Source organism: Protopterus annectens, chromosome 11.part0 (genome assembly GCF_019279795.1).
Source record: "Protopterus annectens isolate FY-2018-M chromosome 11.part0, PAN1.0, whole genome shotgun sequence".
Lineage (NCBI taxonomy): Eukaryota > Metazoa > Chordata > Ceratodontiformes > Protopteridae > Protopterus > Protopterus annectens.
The window spans coordinates 1,208,248,041-1,208,269,067 of NC_056745.1; the positions used below are offsets into that span (position 1 = coordinate 1,208,248,041).

A 21,027-nucleotide genomic window follows, 5' to 3' on the forward strand; every position below is an offset into this window, starting at 1 on the left:
GGTTTGCAGTTGTGGACGTAGAATCTGTCCCTCCTGCTGAGAGAGTAGGGCTGGATTATGGTGTAGGTGCCAGGGTGGCACCGATGTCAGGCTACGCAGGAATGGGTACCTGTGCTGGTGTGGCCAGTCCAGGGCAATCAGAATTGTCCTTGGTCTGTCCTGTTTTATCTTGAGTACTACTCTTGAAAGGAGGAGCAGAGGGGGAAAGGCATAGATTGACAGATTTGCCCACTGAAAAGATAGGGCATCCACTTTCCAAGCCCTGCTGTGAGGATTCCTGGTGCAGAATTTGCTGAGCTGGTGGTTGTAGGGGGAGGCAAAGAGATCCACCACTGGGGTCCCTCATTTCTGGATCAGAAGGTTGAAGGTGCTGTGCTCTAATTGCCACTTGTGTGGGTCTAGAAGATTTCTGCTTAAGTCGTATGCCAGTAAGTTTTGTTTGCCTGGCAGGAATTGAGCTTGCAGATGGACTTGAATGTCCAAGCCCATGTTCCACAGGGCCATGGCTAGCCTGCAGAGTGGGTAGGAATGGGTTCCCCCTGCTTGTTGATGTACCACATAACTGTGGTACTGTCTGCTTTTATTAGCAGTTGTCCTGGAAAGATTAGAGATCTGAAAGCTGTCAGGGCATTCTGTACAGGCAGCATCTCTTTTTGGTTGATGTGCAGATGAATTTGACTTGGGCTCCAGTGGCCTTGAATACATATTCCGTCCATGTGTGCCCCCCAGGCATAGTCTGATGCATCTGTGGTTAGGGTCTGGGCAGCTTGGGGTTGAGTAAATGGCAGTCCCTTGATGTGGTTGCATCCTTCTGCCCACCAGAGGAACTCTGTCCTTAGATAGGGTATGATAGGAATGACTGTTTCCAGGTCCTGAGAATGTTGGCACCAAAGACTTTTTCAGTACCATTGGAGTTTCCTCATATGCAGTCTTGCATATGGAATCAGCAGTATACATGAGGGCATGAACCCTAGGGCTTGCACTATTTTTTTTGCAGATAGCTGGATTCTGGTGGCCATTTGTTTGAAGCAGTCTGTCAGACAGACTTGTTTTGCTGAGGTGAGGAATGTCATCTGGGAAGTTGTGTCCAAGCTTGCTCCCAGAAATACAATCTTTTGACTGGGTACCAGTTTTGATTTCTTTTCGCTGATGGTGTACCCCAAGGAAGTGCAAAGGTTTTTACAAATGTCAGGTGCTGCAGCAGCAATTCCTGACTGTCCGCCTGAATCAGGCAGATGTCCAAGTACGGTTAAATTTGGATATTTCTCTGCCTGCAGTATGCAATGACTGGAGCCAGGCATTTTATGAATACTCTGGGCGCAGTAGATAAGCCAAAGGGAAGTGCATAGAACTGATAATGCACAGACCCTGCCCTGAAATGTAGATACTTCCCTGCATGATTCCTTTACTGGGATATGCAGATAGGCTTCTTTTAAGTCTAGGGTGACTAACCAGGCATCCTTGGCTAGCATAAGAAAAAGCTGTTGCAGGGTAAGCATTTTGAATTTTGGTACCACCAGGAATGTATTGAGAATGGAAAGATCCAGGATTGGGCACCAAGAGCCCTCTTTCCTGGGTACTAGGAAGAGTCTGGAGTAGAATCCTTGACCCCTCTGTTCTACTGGAACCAGCTGAATACTCTGATATTGAGCAAGGCAAGTACTTGGTTTTGAGCCTCTGGCCACTGGTTTGGAGGAAGGTCTAGAAACCCGCTTGGGGTTGGCAGTGAATGGAAATAAAATTTGTACCCCTGGGATACAATCTTGAGAACCCACCGGTCCCGAGTGATGGACATCCAGTTTTTTACATGAAGGGCAAGTTTTCCTCCTAAGGGCACAAGCAATTGGGCAGGGGTGGAGAGTGGAGTAAAGACGTCATTGTGAGCTTTTTATGTAAGAAGGTGGCTTACCACTCCCTGCTTTAGGGGTGGGGGCACTCCATTGCTTAGATCTCTGCATACCCTGAGACTGATGTCTGGGTGGTCTGTTTCCCCTGGGTCTGGTTTGAGAAGGGCTGGAATGGACCAGTGTTTGGAAGGGCAATGCCTACTGAATCTAGGGGTTTACACTTGTAAGAATTCTTTTAACAGTCTGCATAGACGTAGCTTTTCCTTCCATCTTTTTAAGAACCTCTTCTGCTTTGGTGCCAAACAAACCGTCCTTATTCAAAAAAGCATCTAATAACTTTGATTTGACATGGTCTGGCAAGGTCTGCTCCTTCAGCCAAGCATATCTTCTCAGTACAGAGCCAGTGACAGCTCCCGGCAAGATGCTGGCATCAAAGCACCACTGCAAAGTATACTTGCTGACTTGGCTTGCAGAGTGCATAAGCTCCTGCAATTCTTTACTTTCTGCACAGTCTGAAAAGGTTGCTACTTTTTGTTTAATAAGTTCCATAACATGTTGCTGGTACTTCAGCATGTGACACTGACAATTCAATGCCCTAATAGCAAGAGTTGCAGAGGTACATACCTTCTTACCCCATCTGTCCAAAGCTCTGGAATCCCTGTCCAAAGGGGTGGGATTCTTGGCTGTAGTAGCCTTCATACCTTTAGGCTCCTGGGAAATGATCTCTGGGTCAGCAGTAGGATTCTTGAAAAGAAATATATGAGTGTCAGGTACTCTGTAGTACCTGTCTGGTTTCCTAGGGGCAGGAGGTAAAGTGTCAGGAGTAAGATTGGATTCCATAAAAACATCATCCACAACATCCAGGACAGGGGGTATTGCTAAGGGCCTGTGTTGAGGCAGCTCTAGAAATTCTCTGAGTCTCTTTGGACTGAGGATAGTCTTGGCATTCCCAGTGGAAATGCTCTTGTAAAGTATGCGAGGAAAAATCCTCTGGAGGGGAGGCAGAGGGAATGGATTCATCTGCATCTGAATCCTCATAAGCAGATAAGGACATGCCTTCATAATCAGAACTTTCAGAGTCATCGGACTCCTAGTCTGTAGAAGCTAAAGGGGGACTGGACTCTTTGTCTCTTAGCAGGGGAAGGCTGAGTTCCCCTAATCAGCGTAATAAGGTCTTCAGCCATTCTCAGCATTTGTTTTTGTGGCATGGAAGCAGGTGCATACGCTTTGGTCATTGGTTTTCTAGGCGTAGTGCGTACTCTGGGCCTAAGAAACTCGGTAGTTTTGGCTAAAAAAGAAGTCGTCGGTTTAAGTCGAACATCGGTTGAGCAAATAACTGCCTCAGAAGCCGGTGCCTGCTCAGCGGCTCTGGACCCATCCAAGGTAGAGACATCCGCAGGTTCCATAGTTGATGAAGAGTCTCGCAGCATACCAGACTCCAAATGAGTCTCAGTAGAGGCCTGCAAATCCACTGGAATGGGGATCAGGGGCTGCAAATGTGCCTCACTGAGTACCGGCAGACTGGCGACTAGCTTAACAGAAGCATCATCGGTAGTCTTGGACTTATGCGGTCTGTCTCTGTCTTTATCTTTACAATTTTTCTGAATATCGGTAGTCGGATGGCTTACCAAAGCCATTTCAGAATACGGAGATCGAAAGAATTTAGCGACAAAGAGTCCGACGATGAATGGTTAGGGCGTTAAATAAGGCACAAAACCAACAGCGTGGGACGTTGTGGTCTGGGCCTAAACAGGTGATGCAGTAAGAATGAAAATCTCTGTGAGGTATTTGCTTTCCACAGGCAAGACAATTGTTAACTTTTTCTGACATCGGTTAGAGCAAGAAAAAAGGATCCCTAACGGGATACTTAGCTTTAGAAGACTTCAGGATTATTAAATTCGTAAATGAAAATTCAGGTAGCGGCCGACTGGCACTTGCAAACTGCTTCTGCTTCATGCTCCTCGGCAAGAAAGACTGATGTAATGGCGTAAGCTGCATGTTTTTATACCCCTGACGACCTGACGTCAGTCCTGGAGCGACAGCATCTGATGCAAAAATACTACGTCTCTGGTACTTGGGCCGACTCTACCTACAGGCAGATAACCCAAGTGTGATGACTGCAACAGTGAAACAAGAACATCTATGAAAATTTTAATTGGCTGACAAGAGAATATGGCTGATACGACTTGCGACAGGAGCAGCAAATGAGATCTGAGGTAATCTGGAGAGCAGTACTGTGGGTAGAGACTTAACTTGAGAGATTTTGACTTGCACGAGCTGTATAACGGCCAATCCGGTTCTCAGGATCGGAACTGTATCACAAAGGTCAAGGATAAATGAAGTTTGACAACTTCAGATCACATTCTTTCCACTTATTCACTGGCTTTATAAACCCACCAAAACTGAATGGCTACCTATAGACTTATCTGAGTTCCACCAATGCCTCAAACCATAAACTACTTCTCATCCCTACCAAGACCAAAACTATGCTTTTCGGCACTCCACAGAAAATTCACCAAGCACCTGACTAACCATCTTTAACCTACACAACCATTCCACAGAGACAACCTCCAGCTTCAAATACCTAGAACTATAGCTTGATCAGTCACTAAACTTCTGTTTCCACGGAGGTGAAGTGACAGACAAAAAGATCTCTCCTTTTCTATTCCAACCAGCCAGAGCAGTCAGTGGCAAAGAAGTTCTTCTTTCTCAACTTGAATACGGGCTCCCAATTTTTGATTATGCCTACAAGAAAAATACTGCCACAATCCAAATGACCTCTAACAGAATCTGCCGATATATTACAAACTCACCTCTGTATGAGTATCACTATATCATCCTAGAAAAAGGCAAATGGCTACCCATAAAACAAAGTTCTAGCCTACTTTTAGAATCCTAATTCTACAAACTACTAGAACTCCAAATAGCGTTGTCGCCTCACACTAAGACGCTGTCCGGTTCGACTCTCAGCTAGAGCGTCTTCTGCATGGAGACATGCGTGAATGGGCGTACCTTTGTTGAAGGTTGTGCGTCAGGGCTGGCAACTTGACATGTAAAAATCAACTGCCAATCATTAGCGGACCAGAGTTCTGCTGTGGCGACCCCTAACCGGGAAAAGCCGAAAGACACAACAACAACTAAAACTCCAAATATTTACTCCCCTTCCTAGACTTCAAGAAATAAACTCATCACAGAACCTGAGACACTACTCACAAGCCACACCAACTCTCATTACCCCTAGAGCCACACTCAAAAGCACTACACATGCTTTCTCCTGTCAGGCACCTACACTTTGGCAGTCTCTACCCATCAACATTAAGGAAATCAACACTTATTCGACATTCAGAATCCAACTCATAAAGCACCTTTCCAACAATGCCAAATACTCCTGCTTCAACACATGGCGTATCACCTAAGCTACCTCCTTTCAGAGGTTCTTCTCAGGTGGCACTGAACTGCTGTCTCCCTCACAATCAAAGCAAGTCTGCAAAGGGAAGAAGACCTGTCTCCCCTCCCACGGTTGTTTATGTACCACGTCACTGTAATGCTGTCCTGGATAACTTCAAGAAATCCTGGGCACAAAGGACGATTTAAACCTTTTAGGCCATTAATTGCCAAAAATCTCTGACATTTAGGTAGTTTTGTCTGTCCACAGACCTTGCACATTCATCCCTTTTGAAACTGCTCTCCAAGCAAAGTTTGATGCATCTGCAGTGACAGACTGGGACAGAGACTGAAGGTAGAAAGGGGAAGAAGGGGAGACCTGGACTGAAAGACAACTGGGAGAGTCCTGGATTGGCAAATAACTGGTTTATCCACTGAAGTAATGCCCTTCTGACAAATCCCATTAGTGAAATCTGAAAAGATAAGAGGTGATGATGCCAAGACCACACCAATCTGAGGTACCACTGAATTCTTTTCATATCAAGTCTGGCTAAGGGAATCATGAGAATCACAGAAGCAATTAAACCAAGTATCATGTGAAATTGTCTGGAAGATACCCAAGATTGGCTGGAGAAGTCCAGGGAGACTTCCTTGTACTGTTCTACTTTGTCCAGTGGAAGAAAGACTCTTCCCTGGGACGAACCTAGAACACATCCCAGAAAAACTAGTGACGGGGAAGGGATAAGAGATGATTTCTGTACGTTTAACTCAAACCCCAGACTTAGTAGGAGTTTTGCGAACCTGGTTAGAGAATTCTGACAACTGGAAAAAGTGTCTGTAAACATAAGACAATCATCAAAATATGGAAAGATTTGAATGCTTTGAAGTATGTAGTCAAAATAATCATAGCCAGGCACTTTGTAAATACCCTTGGAGAAGTGGACAGACCAAACGGTAAAACAGAGAACTGATAATATGACCCAGACACAGAAAATCGTAAACATCTGAATTTCTTGCAAATTGGAATGTGATAGGAATCTTTTAGGCAAAGAAGTTTCTGGAGGGTATGAGAGGGATAACATTTTGAATTTTGGAATCTTGACAAAAAAATTGAGAAAGGAGAGATCTAGGACTGATCATCAGTTTCCATATTTTCTTGGTACCAGAAAAATCCTTGAAATAAAATGCCCTTCTAAGTTAAGGGCACAAGTTCCACCACCCCAGATCAATATGCTCTAAAACAACAGGAAAGTCTGATGTCTGGTTTGCAGGATAAGGAAGCATCCCCTGAAAGGGGAAAACAATTCCCATTGCCATCTGTATCCCTGCTTGGTAAGGGTCAGAACCCACTTGTCTGAGGCAGTCTGATGCCACTGTTAAAGATGAAGGCCTAGACTGAGGGAGAAATTTGAAGGGGCTGTCATGGTGTGAAGGAGGAGGAGACAGAAGAGGCAAACAGTCATTCTGATGTTTTGAACTATCATTGGTACTGGGAGACTCCTCTTTTTTTTTTATTTTTATTTTTTTTACCTTCTTGCCTCTGCTTTTTGAAATTTTGCTTGTTAGAACTTTGTCGAGACTGTTTACTCTGTTTCCTCGGAAAAGATCCTGAGAAGGAAGGAAAGTTTTTGCTCAACTTTGAAAAGAAGGGTTGAAAAAGTACAGTTGTGTACAGTTACCATAAATGTAGATGCTTGAGTGTATTCACTGTTGCACTCATCTCCTGTGGGTTATCACTGCTGGGTAGCCCTCGGCCGGCCCGAATACCAGAGTAAAGGGTTTCCCCTCCTGCGTCGGCCGTCTGGTGACTGAGGCTGACGTCAGGTAATCAGGGCTAGAAAATGAGGCAGCCGACGCCATTACATCAGTTTTTCTTGCCCCCCCCAATAGGTATGAGCCCCCAAGAAAGAGAAAAATAAGGAGGAAGGTGGGATGGAAACAGGACTGTAACAGGGAATACACTTGAACATCTACATTTATGGTAAGTGTACACAACTGTACTATGTTCTTCATGTTTCACTACTGCAGTCATCACTTGTGTGAAGATCCCAAAGCTGAGAAATAGGTTGGAGGAAGGACAAGAGGGGCTTAAAGCAAGCACCATTTCAAAGGGATGCCAGCATGCCCTGCAGGACTGCAGATACAAAGCCTGCCCTGATTTTGAAGAAAGTAGCCAGGTGGTAGTGCTTGGTGAATGTGTGAATGATGTCCAGGTAGCAGCTTCCAAAATATCCTTGGTTGGAACCCCTCTCAGGAAGGCAGTGGAAGTAGAGGCTGCCCTACAGGAATATGATTTGATGCGATTTGGGAGGACTCTTTCTATGAAAGGAATAGCAGAAATGGATGCAATGTGAGATCCATTTAGAAATGGTCTGTTTGGAAATGGGTTTCACCTCTGCCCCAGGAGCAAGAGAGACCAACTGCTGGTCCGATTTCCTGACTGACTTGGTCCTATCCAGGTAATATCTCAATTGTCTGTGCACATCTAGGGTATGCAAAATTCTCTCCCCTTTATTATGGAAGTTGGGAAAGAAGGTAGGGAGATGGATGGCTTGGTTGAGGGTAACATCTGAGACCACTTAAGGCATAAAGGAGGGGCTGGTCCTAAGAGACACCCTGTCAGCATGGAAAATGATGAAAGGTTCAGTGGCCATAATGACCTAAAGCTCAGAAACTCTCCTGGCTGAGGTGATGGTCAGCAAGAAGGCAGTTTTCCAAGAAAGGTACTTCCAGTCCACTGAAGTAGCTGGCTCAAAAGGAGGCAAATTCAATTTTTCCAGGACAAAGTTTAGATCCCACGCTGGAGAAGGTGGCTTTCTAGGTGGTCTGATGTGGGCCACACCCCTAAGGAACTGTTTTAACAGGTGCTGAGAAAATGTGGGCTGATCTGACTGGATCTAGGCAGAGACAGCCAAAGCATGTGGCCTGATGGAGAAGTATGACGATCCCTTTTCCAAGAGCTCTGCCAGAACCCATGCCAGACTGGCATGGGTGCTGCTGACGCCCTTGCTCTGGCACCAGATAGTAAATCTTTTCCATTTGTCAGAGTAGGATTTTCTGGTGCTGGGCCTTCTGGACTCCTTAATAATATTTAAAACCTGCCTGCTGAAGGCTATAGTGTCATATGCCTTTGGGGTATCAGCATTGCAGACAGCTTGAGTGTGGGGAGGTTTGGATGCAGTACTGTCCCTTTCTCCTGAGTTACAAGGTTTGCTGTGAGAGGCAGGTTCATGGGAGGCTCTATGGCCAGACTGAGGAGCAAGGGGTACCAGTGCTGTCTGGGCCAGACTGGAACTATGAGAATAGCTTTTGGTCCTTCTTCCCTGATCTTGAGAAGTACCCTGAGAATCAAGGGTAAGGGGAGGAATGCGTACACAAACAGGTTGGCCCATGGGAAGGAGAGGGCATCCACCCTCCATGCTTCTAGATGGAACTCTCTGGAGCAGAACTTGGTTAACTGGCAGTTTCCTGAGGTTGTGGAAAGGCCTATGTCTGGGTTCCCCCAGTTTTGGCTGATGTTGAGAAAGGTCCCCCTGTGCAGCTGCCACTCTTGGGGATCCAGGAGACTTCTGCTTATCCGGTCTGCCAGAGTGTTCTATTTCCCTGGGATATACTAAGCTATCAGATGCAGTCCCAGATTTGAGGCTGACTGCCAGATTTGCATAGCTAAGTGACACAGGGGGTAGGAGTGAGTGCCCCCCTGCTTGTTGATGTACCACATTACTGTTGTGTTGTCTGTCTTGAAGAGCACTCCTGGTCTCAAGTGTTCTTTGAAAGCTAGGATTGCCATGTGCACTGCCAGCATTTATTTTAGGTTGATATGGAGGTCCTGAACCTCCTGTTCCCAAATGCCCAGAGTGCACATACTTCCTTGGTGTGCCCCCCAGGTTATGTCTGTGGTGACAGTCTGGCCTGTGGGAGAGTGATGAAGGGTAGACCTTTGTTCAGGGTACAAGCCTCTGCCTACCATAAGAGCTCCTTCTTTAAGCAAGGAATGAGGAACAGCTGGTGTTCCAGTGACTGTGAGTGTTGGCACCAAAGGTTCTTGATGTACCAATGTAGTTTCCTCATGTGCAGTCTGGCTACGGGTACCAACAAGATGCAGGAGACCATGTATTCTAGCACAGGAATATCCTTGCCGTGAGGTGGGTCCTGCGGGCCAGCTGTGTAAAGTAAGAGTGGAGGAAGCTCTGCTCCTCCAGAGGGAGGGAGGCTGTTTGCGTTCATCTGTCCAGTAGAGCTCTCAGGAAGGTTAACCTTCTCGGGTGAAATTGGGACTTCTCCCGGTTGATAATGAATCCCAGGGAAGTTAGGAGAGTCTGAACAAATGTGAGGTCCTGCAGGAGTCTTTCCTTGGTGTCTGCCTAGATGAGGCAGTCGTCTAAGAAGGGGTAAATCTGTATGCTCTTCTGTCTGCAAAAGGCAATGACATGGGCCAGGCACTTCGTAAAGACTCTGGGAGCATTAGATAAACCAAAGGGCAGAGCAGAGAACTGAAAGTGTTGTGAGCCTGCTCTGAAGTGCAGGAAACTCCTGCAGGATTTCCTTGTGGGGATATGGAGGTAGGCATCCTTCAGATCTAGGGTCACTAGTAAAGCATGTGGTATCAGCATTGGCAAAAGCTTTTGTATGGTTAGCATTTTGAATTTTGGGACAGATTCAGAGTGGATAGGGCTAGGATAGGATGCTAGGTGCCCTCCTTTCTCAGTACCAGAAACAGTCTGGAATAAAACCCTTTTCTGGCCTGTTCCTTTGGTACAGGTTCCACTGCTCCTTGGGCATAAAGCTTTTGGATCTGATGGATTACTTCTGCCCTCTGATTTGCTGGTACATCCGGGAAGCCTGAATATATGGGGTTTTCTTTGAAAGAGAATCTGTATCAGCTGGTAATAATTTTTAGGACCTATAGATCTGAGGTGATGGTCTTCCTCCTTGTTTCTATGGGGGGATGTGGAGGGGAGAGAGTCATTGTGAGTCCTTGAAGAAGGGAGTGGGCTTAGAACTCCCTTGCCTAGGCACAGCAGTGGTCCATTGTCTGGATCTCTGCTGACTTTGTGACTGGTGCCTAGAAGGCCTGTAACTGCGCCCCTTCCTATGTTTTGTTTGGGTAGGAAAGGCCCAATGCTTTGTGGGGGAGTTCCTACTGAACCTGGGAGGCTGTACCTGTAAGAAATCCTTCACAGTCTGCATACTTGGCCTTGTCTTCCATTTCCTTAATAACTTCCTCAGCTTTGGGTCCAAACCGCTGGTCCTTATCTAGAGGGGCATCTAATAACTTGGACTTTACCTGGTCAAGCAAAGGTTGTTCCCTTAACCAGAAATAACTTCTGATCACAGGGGAAGAAACTGCAGCCCTGCTAGAAGCTTCCAAGGCATCAAACTCACAATGCAGGGAATGCCTGCCTACCTGGGAGCTAGAAAGTATAAGATCTGCTAGTTCCCTGATTGTACTGCTGTCTGGTAGGGTGGACATTTTCTGTTTTAATAATTCCAGTAGATTTTGCTGGTATTTCAGCATATGAAATTTACAATTCAGAGCTCTAATGGCTAAGGTAGTCAAAGTGTAGACCTTCTTTCCTAGTCTATACAAAGCTCTGCACTCTATCAGTTGGAATGGGGTTTATAGAGGAGCTAGCCCTAGCCCCCTCAGGACCCTGAGTAATGACCTCTGGGTCAGCTGTAGGGTTTTTAAAAAGATACTTGTGGGTGTCTTGCACCCTCTGACTTCCTGGGGGCAGGGAAGAGTGAGTGCAGATTCCAAAAAGACATCCTCCACCACATCTAGGATTGGGGGAATGACCAGAGGTTTATGCTGTGGCAGGTCAAGGAACCGTCTCAGTCTCTTCTTTGACTGAGGGCAATCCTGTGCCTCCCAGTGAAAATGTTCCCTGAGGGAATTTAAAGGTTCCTCAAAAGAGAGGTCCCTCAGGTGGGGAGGCAGTAGGAATGGGGTCATCAGCATCAGAATCCTCGAATGGTGCAAAAGGCTGGTCTTCAGTGTCCAACTCTAGTTCAGACCCTTCTGACTCCTGGTCAGAAAGTGCCTCAGGGGAAGTATCCTTCTTCCTTTTAGTTGGGGTGGGTTGGGTAGGCTAGCTTCCCCTAATCAGGGTGATTAAATCTTCTGCCATTCTGAGCACCTGGTACAACTGTGTGGCAGGCTGGATGGATGGAAGTCAGTGGCTGGCTCCCTGGGATGGGATCTTTTTAGGGGTACTTTTGGTCTTCGGCCTGGTGGAGTCAATGGCCTTATACAAAGTTAGTTTAACTGGTGGCATGATCATCGGTCTCTGCCTGTCGTCGGTCAGTGGTAATGTCTCTACAGAAGCTGGTGTCTGCGAAGTGGCTCCGGACCCAACCATGTGACTGAATGCCAACATGCTGACAGGAGAAGATGAACCCCGCGGCGTACCGGACTCCAAATGGGTCTCAGTAGAGGCCTGCGACGGTTCCTCAGCTGGCGTCAGGGGCTGCGAAGGATCCTCACTGAGTTTAGCAAGTGTAATAGGTGAAAGGCTAGCTGACTTCAGACCAGAGTCGTCAGAGAGCCTAACTTTCTGAGGCGTATCCTTTTCCTTATCTTTCTTCTTTCTAAGCAATTCAACAGCAGCCTGACCAACCAATGCCATTTCACAGTGAGAAATAGCCTCGCTGAAATGTCTAGCTAATTTCAGCTCTTCTCCTAATAGGTCTAGCATTTTAAACAGAGCATAGAACCGACATTTGGGGACGTCGTGGTCTGGGCCTAGGCAGGTGATGCACAGGATATGAAAGTCTCGGTGTGGGATCTGTTTTCCACAACTGAGACAATTACTGACTTTCTCTGACATCTGATAAAAGCAAGAAAATGTTCCCCCAATGGAGTACTTAGCTTTAGATGGTTACTCCCTCACTCTGGCAATGGCCGACCGATGCACTTGCGAATTGCTTCTGCTTCGGGCTCCACGGCAAAAAAGACTGATGTAATGGCGTTGGCTGAATCATTTTATAGCCCTGATGACCTGATATCAGCCTGAGTCACCAGACAGCCGACACAGGAGGAAAACCCTTTTCTCTGGTATTTGGGCCGGCCGACGGCTACCCAGCTGGGATAACCCACAAGTGATGACTGCAACAGTGAAACACGAAGAACATATTTGAGTGATCCCTTTAATCAACTTCCCTCTCATCAAATCTTTTAAGGACTTCTGCAGTAGAGGGCCCAAATATTACATCATTATATGGGGAGAATTAAAAATCTCAGCTTTAACATCTTCTGCTAGCTTTTGAGAATGTAACCAAGCAAATCTTTTCATAAATGAAGTGGTAGCAGGAACTCTGGAAAGAGAATCAGCATAATGATAGCACTTTAAGGAGTGTCTGGTTTTCTGAGAAGCAGGCACAATTTAAAGAAGTTTTAACCTCAGAAGTAGGCAGGTTAAAAAGAAGTTATGTACTCACTATAATGTTCCATGTGAGTTGTTTATCTCGCCTTTATTCTCACTGATGGGTTCGGAGCCGATCCTCGGCTCCAACACAACCTATAGCAAAGCTCAAGGTTTGCCAGTAGCTCGAGACCAAGCTCCTTATCCCATGATGCACTGCTAGAATTACCTCAGATCTTATTTGCTGCGTGTATATATACCCCTGTAAGGGAAGCACTCCCCAAGAAGTAAGAAGAAGTACTGAACTACCAGGATGATACTAGCCTCTAAGTCAACGGTCAGCCAGGAGGGGGATGGAGATAGGGACGTGAGAATAAAGGCGAGATAAACAACTCACATGGAATGTTATGGTGAGTACATAATTTCTTTACGTGAAGTTGTTAAATCTCACCATTTATTTTCACTGATGGGTAGCGTCCCTAGCACCCACAATCCTGGGTGGCTCACGAAAGTACATTTTTCAGGACTGTGGAACCAAAAGAAGACCTGTCCCTGGAAGCCTTATCTACTTTGTAATGAGTGATAAAGGTATGAGGCTTAGACCAAGTGGCTGCAGCACAAATGTTGTCAAGGAGCAATTTAGCTTGAAAAGCAGAAGACATAGAAACGGCTCTGGCTGAATGAGCCTTTGCTTTGTGTGGCAAAGGTATGTTAGCATTTGCATGAACAAATGAGATACAATCCGATAACCATTTTGAAAGGGTTGTTTTAGCCACTGGTCTACCTTTTCTGGCCTCCGAAAAGGATACGAAGAGTGGATCTGATTTTCTAATATCCTTAGTTCTATCAAGATAAAATGAGCTGTCTATGTACGTCAAGTCTGTGCAGCATGTATTCCAATTTGTTGGAATGTTTGGGAAAAAAGACTGGCAACTCAATGACCTGATTGATATTGGACTCGGAACAGACTTTAGGCAAAAATGAGGGGTTTGTTCTGAGAGATATTCTATCAGCATGGAAAATCATGTAAGGTCTGATAGATAATGCTTGAAGTTCTGACACTCTGCGGGCAGAAGTAATGGCCACTAGAAAAACAGTTTTCCAGGACAGAAATTTGAGATCACAAGATGATGCTGGTTCAAAGGGGGGAAGAATTATTTGAGACAGCATAAAATTCAAATTCCAGGGAGAATATGGGATTTTAACAGGAGGTCTCATGTGAAAAACACCTTTAAGAAAAACCTTAGATAACTTATAGGCCATAACATTTAACCCATCGAATCCAAGGTGGAAATTTGATATGGCGGCTAACTGAACCTGAAATGTGGCAGCTGCTGCTCCTTCCTTAAAAATCATTGTCAAAAACCCTAAAATGGACGACAGAGGAGCTCGGAAAGGGTCAATGTTTTGTACAGTGGCCCAAACTGAGAACCTTTTCCACTTACTGCAATATAGTTTTCTGGTGGCTGGCTTATGAGAAGACAATCAAATTTGTCTTGTGTTATATCTGAGAGTGAATGAAGCCTGGCTATTTGGGGAAGTGGATCAGCCAAGCAGTCAGCTTTAGAGACTGCAATGAAGGATGGAGGTCCCCTGAAGGGTGTGCCAGGAGGTCTGGAACTGGGTCCAGGATCCATGCATCCTCCAGCAGGTGATGGTAAAGGAAAGGGAACCAAATCTGTCGAGGCCAATGGGGGGCTATGAGGATAACAGTCCTTCCCAGCGATTTTGCTTTCTGTAAAAACCTGGGTATCAATGGAATAGGTGGGAATGCATACAGGAGACCCGGAGGCCAATCATGTATGAGTGCATCTCTCAGGGGATGTCCCGGAGGTGGCATTAGGGCAAAGTAGCTTCTGCATTTGGTATTGATGTGACTGGCAAAGAGGTCGCAGCAAGGCTGGCCCCATTTGCGGAAAATCAAGTCCGCAACATATTCGTTAAGAGGCCACTCATGAGGCAACAGGATTGCCCTGCTCAGCTTGTCTGCTATCATGTTGGATTTCCCCGGGATGTGCATTGCTAGCAGAAACTGCTGGGATGACGCAGCCCATTGGCATACCCTGAGGGCTTCTCGACAAAGGGGGTAAGACTTGGTTCCGCCCTGTTTGTTCAAGTGCCAGACCAATGACATGTTGTCTGTCTGAATTGCAATTGCCCTAGAGGAAGAGAGTCCTGGAAGTACTGCAACGCCAGACATACTGCTCTCAACTCCAGAACACTGATATGCAGATGTGATTCTTGATCCGTCCATGTGCCTTGGGCAGTCTTTCTCTGAAAATGCCCCCCACCCTATCAGGGAAGCGTCCGTGGTCACAGTGGCTAATGGGGGGGGGGCACAAAGGGTCTTCCTATTGTGACATGAAGAGACTTCAACCACCACCAAAGGTCTCTCCCTTGCAAGAATTTGTGATGAGAATCATATGGTTCATTGGTAACTTCTGGTAAGCCCATTGAGCGAACAGGAGCCACTGAAGAATTCGCATATGCATCCTTGCAAGGGGAATGGCTAGAATTGCTGCCACCATCAAACCTTGTACCTTCAAGACCTCTGCGGCTGTAGCTCTGTTCTTTGACACCAATGAGTTGACGTGTTGGTGAAGAAGTGAGACCCTTTCGACTGGAAGACCTAGAGTGGCAGTTGAGGTATCTAACTCTGCTCCTACAAAGACGGTATACTGTGATGGCGACAAGGCAGACTTTTCGAAGTTGACTGTAATACCCAAGTGGTGGCAAAGTGTCAGAGTAGATTGTGTTGCCTGAATCAATTGATGCCTGGTGGTAGAGCTGAGGAGCCAATCGTCTAGATATGGAAACACCTGGAATCCTAGACGCCTCAGGTGAGCCGTGACTATTAAAGGTGTGTGTGTGTGTGTGTGTGTGTGTGTGTGTGTGTGTGTGCGCACCGGTGTAGGTCTCGGCTCCACAGGCTCAGCAACTATAAGGTCGGGCTCCTTCGGCTCCGAAAGTCCAGTACGACTCTGAGGAGGAGTAGTCAAGTCCGGGTTAATGGTCTTCGGCTCTGACGAAGGCGTCGGAGCCGACAACAATTTAGCAAGGCCTGGTGCCCGTAGAAGCTTCTGCACTAGCCGGTCCATATCCATATCTGAGAGGCTGACAGAAGACTTTGAGGAGTGCACCAAAGGTGCTGATTGGAGCAGAGGAGATGAGGGAATCTCAGAGACCGGCTCCAAAGCTGTGAGCTGGCTCCAAACAGAAGGGACACTCTGTTCCGAGGACAGTGGAACCAATGACCCTACACCCTCCACTTTTTAGTCTTTTTGGATGCTTTCAAGTCACCTGAGGATTTGGAAGACTTTGAGGATCTACTAGCACCATCCTAAACACCCAGCGCTTTGGAGAAAGGGTGCTGAAGTAAACCCGTATCTATCAATTTCCTCCTTCTCTCCAAAAGTATCCTGGAGGAGAAGGAGTGACATATACTGCAAGAGTCTTGGAGGTGTTTAGCCCCCAGACAATAAACATATTGAACAGCCCATCAGTGACTGACATTTTTTGTCCAGAATCCGGACATTTTTTTAAACCAGATTTTGGATGAGGCTTCTCTTTCTCGTCAGACATCTCTATTATTAGATTAAACAATTTTAAAGAATTGAAACAACACACTTAGAAATTATCTACCAAGTACAGTACACCTAAGAATGAGGTTAAATACAAGGCCAACTCTTAGGCCCAACACAATAGAAAAACAGAAGCCAACACAGGGCACTAATCTAAAACTATAGAGATTATATATATACTATCCTATCAAGAAGTCAAGAAAAAAGTTTTTAAACTTGCAAATAGATGAATCTATCGATAAATAATGGTCCGAGCTATCTGGAACACCGAGATCTGTGCTGCGGCAAACTAGATCTGAGGTAATTCAGGCAGTGCATCATGGGATAACGGGCTTGGTCTCGAGCTACTGGCAAACCTTGAGCTTTGCTTTAGGCCATGTCGGAGCCACGGATCGGCTCCGAACCCATCAGTGAGAATAAACGGCGAGAATTAACAACTTCACATCTTAACTTTCTCAAGTTCTATAGAGGGCTCAGCAAAATTTTTAACATGCAAACTTGTCAATTAAAATTCTGAAAGGTAAGATACCAGAAGAATGAACCCTCTTCCCAAATTTGTCAAATGCTTCCCCGCCCTTGTTAGAAGAAATGGGGTTAACAGTCACACTATGTTTAGCAGCACAAGACTAAAATAAATATATCACTAAAGGATCTGATGTGAGGTTTGAGAACAAGAATTTATGTGCATGAGGTACTTTACACAACCTGTCAGATATTTTAGGGGCTAACTGTCAGACATAACGCATGTTATTAAAAAGCATCCTCAAAGGCAGACAACAAAAGAAGAGCAGCTGTAGGTTGAGGAAAATCTAATTTAACAAATCACAATATTTCTGCTAGGACAGAGGGATTTTATTCTGTTCCCACTGAAATAATGCTCTCATTTTGTTAATAATGTCAGAAAAAGACAAGTATTCTGAAGGGAAATCTAAAGAAACACTTTCCCCAGAACCAGAATCTTCAGCTTGAAGAGGATTAACTGAAGAATCACACTTCCCCGGTCATCTGACTGCAAATCACTGTTACACTGTGAGGGAAATCTTTTTTTCCATTAGAATGTAGTGAGGAACCAGGCATAAACATATTAAACATGGAGAGTAATCCTTCAACAAATCCTTGAAAACCCTCCCTTGTCCACAGTTACAAAAACAAGAGAAGAAACATTTTTAAGTGTCTGCTTTTTCTTTCTGGGAGACTCCCTGAAAACAGCCGACCCACGACAGGAACATTAACCCGAGAATAAGGCAACTTTACCCCATGCTACGCAGTAAACCTTTATCAGCTCCTTCTCCTAAGCCCGACAAAATGGGTTCTCCTTAGCCTATTGGGGAAGGAAATCCTAGAGCAAAAGAGAATGAGTCAATCTCCCAGTCTGTAGTTGCTTCCCAAGGAGCTACAGAAGATGGACCAGGAACAAAAGAAGAATAGTCTCAGGAAGCAGTTTTTCGATGCAGCACAGTCATCTAAAAGTGGCTGAGGCTGTAACAGAGCCAAAAAGTTTGAAAGGGGGCCTAATTAATGAAATTAGTTCAGAGTTTACATTACAGAGGTGGGCAGTATCTGTCTTGAAGAAATTTAAAATTAGATGCATTTAGGAAAAGTGATGCGCCTGATATATGATGGAAAAACACTTTTTTTTTATTTAGTGTGATGCAGTGATGTTCATTTCTACTACACAGATGAATTGCTTTCCGTCTGTTGTACAGAAATGTTCTGATAAAACAGCAATGCAGTAAAGAGGAGGCCATATTCAAGCTTCAGTAATAATACATTAAAACAACTGCTCTTTTGCCATATGGGGTTATGAAGATTACAGCAAAGCAGGATTGACAGCTATGACCTCCAAACACAAGATGGGTAAAGCTTAAGCAAAATACTTGAGATTTGTCACTGAGAGGGAAGTTGTAAAACCATAAATGGAAAAAATGGATGGAGTGAAAATGGTCCTACCAGTTTAAAAGAAGCAGATTATAGCCGTTCTGGGACTGGAAGATTATTGTTAGGTTATGACTAAATTAGTACAGAAAGTCTATCCTCTGACATAATGTACTAAGGCTAAAGCTCCCTAAAGTATTAACTGAATCCGTAGCACTTTGGCAGCCTACTTGAATCTAAAAGCAAATTTACATTCCTCACCTGTCTCACTTAATCCTGATTTCTGAGGGATGTTATTGCACATGCTATCATGTCTGCAGTTGTTCTGATCTCCTTCCTACAACAGGAATATTAGGGTGAAAGAACACCCTGTTTGCTTACTTAGCTATATGTTCACTTCCAAAGGGACAAAGACATGCTACTGCTGAAAAACAGTATTTGGTCTTATGCTCAGATGTATATAGAGTAAGAAAAATATTTTTTTTTTGTTATTTTCCCTACAGTTAAGTCAACATTTTATTAAAAAATTTCAAGATTTTGATTGCTTTATTCCCTACTTCTGGGCCAAAGGCCTGACATGTCTCACAAATAAGAAATCTTATACTAAGAAAGTTAGTTGTGTAAAATAACCACCATCATTATTTCCTGATCCTGATGTAGATTTCATATATATATATATATATATATATATATATATATATATATATATATATATATATCCATACAGACACACACAGACAGACACACACACACCTTTAATGGATCTGTATATACATCATTTACACAGCTCTCCATTACTAGATCATCATTCTGTTTCGGCTTTTCCCGTTAGGGGTCGCCACAGCGGATCATCTCTTTCCATTTCTTCCTATCCTCTGCATCTTGCTCTGTCACACCAACCGCCTGCATGTCCTCTCTCACCACGTCCATAAACCTTATCTTAGGCCTTCCTCTATTCCTCTTACCTGGCAGCTCCATTCTTAGCATCTTTTTCCCAATATACCCATCATCCCTCCTCAGCACATGTCCAAACCAACGCAATCTCTTCTCTCTTGCTTTGTCTCCAAACTGTCCAACATGAGCTGACCCTCTAATATACTGATTCCTAATCCTATCCATCCTAGTCACACCGATTGCAAATCTTAACATCTTTAACTCTGCCACATCCAGCTCTGACACCTGCCTTTTTGTCGATGCCACTGTCTCCAACCCATATAACATAGCTGGCCTCACTACCCTCTTGTAGACCTTCCCTTTCACTCTTACTGGTACCCGTCTGTTACAAATCACTCCTGACACTCTTCTCCACCCATTCCACCCTGCCTGAACTCTCTTCTTCACCTCTCTTCCACATTTACCATTACTCTGAACTGTTGATCTCGAGTACTTAAACTTGTCCACCTTTACCAACTCTACTCCCTGCATCCTCACCATTCCTCTACCCTCCCTCTCATTTACACACATATATTCTGTCTTAGCCCTGCTGACCATCATTCCTCTGCTCTCTAGAGCATATCTCCACCTCTCCAGAGTCTCCTCAACCTGATTCCTACTCTCACTACAGATCACAATGTCATCTGCAAACATCATAGTCCACGGGGCCTCCTGTCTGATCTCATCTGTCAACCTGTCCATCACCACTGCAAATAAGAAAGGACTCAGCACTGATCCTTGATGTAATCCCACCTCCACCTTAAACGGATCTGTCACTCCCACTGCAGTCCTCACCACTGTCACACTACCCTCGTACATATCCTGTACCACTCTTACATACTTCTCTGCCACTCCCGACTTCCTCATACAATACCACAACTCTTCTCTAGGCACCCTGTCATATGCTTTCTCCAAGTCTACAAAGACACAATGCAACTCCTTCTGACCTTCTCTGTATTACTCCAACAACACTCTCAGAGCAAACATTGCATCTGTAGTGCTCTTTCCTGGCATGAAACCATACTGCTGATCACTAATCATCACCTCCCTTCTTAACTTTGCTTCCACTACTCTTTCCCATAACTTCAAGCTGTGACTAATCAGTTTTATCCCTCTGTAGTTACTGCAGCTCTGCACATCACCCTTATTCTTAAAGATAGGTAACAAAACACTTTTTCTCCACTCCTCAGGCATCCTCTGACTTTCCAAAATTTCATTAAACAATCTAGTTAGAAATTCCACTGACATTTTTCCTAAGCACATCCATGCTTCCATTGGTATGTCATATGGGCCAACAGCCTTTCCATTTTTCATCCTCTTCATAACTGCCCTTACTTCCTCCTTGCTAATCTGTTTCACTTCCTGATTCACTATCCCTACATCATCCAACCTTCTCTCTCTCTCATTCTCTTCATTCATCAGCCTCTCAAAATACTCTTTCCATCTACTCAACACACTCTCCCCTCTTGTGAGTACCTTTCCCTCACTATCCTTTATCACCCTTAATTGCTGCACATCTTTCCCAGCTCTGTCCCTCTGTCTAGCTAATCGGTACAGGTCCTTTTCTCCCTCTTTAGTGTCCAATCTCTCGTACAACTCTCCATATGCCTTATCCTTAGCTTTCGCCACCTCTTTCTTTGCCATGCGCCTCATCTCCTTATACTCATGTCTACTTTCATCTCTTTGACAATCCCACTTCTTCTTCGCCAGCCTCTTCCTCTGTATACTCTCCTGTACTTCCTCATTCCACCACCAGGTCTCCTTGTCCTCCTTCCTCTGTCCAGATGTCACACCAAGCACCTTTCTAGCAGTCACCCTTACTATTTCTGCTGTAGTTACCCAGCTATTCAGTAACTCTCCACTGCCTCCCAGTGCCTGTCTTAACTCTTCCCTAAACTCCACTTCACAATCACCCTTTTTTAACTTCCACCATTTAATCCTTGGCACAGCTTTCACACTCCTCCTCCTCCTCTTGATCACTAACGTCATTCTACATACCACCATTCTATGCTGCTTAACTACACTTTCCCCTGCCACCACTTT

The 21,027-nt window shown here is 45.0% G+C and overlaps 1 protein-coding gene across 3 annotated transcripts in view; it reads right to left on the bottom strand.

Moving 5' to 3' along the window:
- The window catches only part of PPP6R2 (protein phosphatase 6 regulatory subunit 2), a 4,227,669-nt gene that overhangs the window by 2,412,979 nt on the left and 1,793,663 nt on the right, over positions 1-21,027 (bottom strand). The window lies entirely within an intron of this gene.